The sequence below is a fragment of the Nicotiana tabacum genome, chromosome 1, assembly GCF_000715075.1.
Source record: "Nicotiana tabacum cultivar K326 chromosome 1, ASM71507v2, whole genome shotgun sequence".
NCBI classification, from domain to species: Eukaryota; Viridiplantae; Streptophyta; class Magnoliopsida; order Solanales; family Solanaceae; genus Nicotiana; species Nicotiana tabacum.
Genome location: NC_134080.1, coordinates 128,197,557 through 128,200,114, shown reverse-complemented (window position 1 = coordinate 128,200,114; position 2,558 = coordinate 128,197,557).

Genomic DNA, 2,558 nt, shown 5'->3' with positions numbered 1-2,558 from the left:
TAATTTGAGCTATCGACCTCCGAATTCGATTTCGGGCATATGATCAAGTCCCATATTAGGATACAGAACTACCGGAATGGTCAAAACTTGGATCCGGGTTCGTTTGCTCAAAATGTTGACCGAAGTCAACTCAGTTGAGTTTTAAAGCTCTAATTCATAATTTAATCCATTTTTCATACAAAAACCATCCAGAAAATTATACGGACTGCGCACACAAGCCGAGGAATTATTGATAGCGCTTTTTTCAAGGTCTTAAAATACCGAGATGATTATTTAATTTAAAGATGACATTTTGGGTCATCACATTGCTAGGCAAGCCAACCAATCAACTAAGGCCTAAAAAATTAGAGTCCATCCTCTCCCTTTTACTCCTTTATTGTTTACTGCCTTAGCCTTACTACCTCATCGCTTTTTTCTACGTTACGGTTGATTTATTTGTCACGTGTATACAACAATTATCATATTGGATTGAATGCTTTTACTTTATATTTTAAATCATGTAGGCAATTTAGGCAATCCTTAAAGAAAATAGGATTAAAAGGGATTTAGTCAGTAGCTAATCCTCCATTCGTTAATCATATGCTATTCACATCATTAATCTTCTATGGTTTTGCTAACCTTTTTTGAAGATTTTGAAGTCCAAAAATAACTTAGAAGAGACGACAGTCCCTCTTTCAAATAAAAAATCAGAATTGAATTGCAAGATTGACCTTCTAAAAGAAATTCAATCCCTTTTTCAAAAATCAAGGTGTTGCCGCTCAACAAAAATTTTCAAACAATTTCCTCAAGTTTAAGATTTGAAAATGCCAAGGTACATCTTAGTGTCACTTTTGTAATATTTCCATCTTATTAGAGTAACATGAACATCCATTCTTTAAAAGAGGTGATCTATTATTTAGCTTCCCTTTTCACATGTTTTCATAAATAATAATATTATATACACATTTTAAAAGCTCTTTCAAGCATATATATACCAACATTTATTTTCTAAGATACCTCTATAAAATCATATAATCTCCATCCTTCTTAAGTCTTACATATACACACCCTTTGATATATAGTAAGCCATGTCTTTGTAGTAATTAAGCATATTATAAATAACTGATTCCTTAAAATTAGTCTAAGTCCTATAGATCTACCTTAGGTAGATTTTAAGGGTGCCTAACACCTTCCCCTTAGAAGAACAAAAATCTTACCCATAATCTCATCAGTTAGCATACCTATAAAGAATATGACTTTAGAATTAAATAGGCACTTAGTTGACCTTTAAATATTAAGTGGAGACTCTCTTTCATCACCAATGGAGAAACCACAAGTTGAATCTTGTTTTGACTAGTACAAAATAGGGTGCAACGGAAATATACCTCATATCAAATAGAACCTTGTTTCAAACCTGCATAACACTACCCATTATTAAAAAAAATATGGAGAAACTCTTAACCACCCACCAATAAACAAGTCGTGAAGCTCTCTCACCCGACAAGGACCGTTGCCGAATTATAAGATGAATATTGAATTTATTCTTCCAAACATACATATAAGTTGGTATTTTACCAACTTATCTCTTCTTGATACTTATACTTTTGTATGATTTTATTGAAAAACTAAGTGTTTGTTAAGGTTTAGTAGCATATGGCAGGTATCATGTGATTTAGAGAAGACACGAAAGAAAACAAGTCAAAATATGTTAAAATGAAAAAATTAATTGATGCTAGTTAATGCTCTTCGTGATTGTGGAGACTATTATGAAATCATGGAAGTGCGGGATAATAGTCATCACGAATATGGTGGAAGTGATGTGACTGTGGAAAAGGAAAGCTGGTCAGCCATTGTCAAGTGCTCTATGCGATCGTGAGGTAGAGTGATGCGATCGCGGTCAACCTAGTTGAAGTCTATCGCGAATGCGTTGGTATTTATGTGAATGTGATTAAGGCAAGCTGTTCATCAACTGGTTAAATCATTTATGTGAACACGAAGTGCAGTTCGCGATTGCAGTTCATTGCACCATGGTTCATCTCGAATGCGTTTCACATAACTGGCAAAAAAATCTTGACAATTTTGGCATTATAAATTTTTGGCTCCCAACCCATTTAATACATGACCGAATGAAACACTGAAGATCAAAATAACCGGTCGACTCATTACTTTTTTCCCCGACATAAATATACGTTCATCTTCGAATGTGCTAAAAGTAATCTCACAGTCATCACATAACTGTATAATCCCACCATACACAATACCGATCAGTAATTCCACTCCACCACAATCCATCTAAGTCCATTGGCACAACCCCGACTGAAGATCCTTTCTTCGACCCTTGCCCATAAATCTTATGGCCAAATCCCAACATCTGAAATTCCTTATAAGATATAATTCTCGCATATACACCATGTACAAGTATCAACAAGTTGCTTCAAGCCATAACTATATTCCCAAGATCTACCCACACGATGTACAACATAACTCATGTACTCATAATAACTTCCCACAATAATAGCTGCTTATTACCAAATCAGACACCGATAATATGCCTCATATCAAATAGAACCATGTTCAAA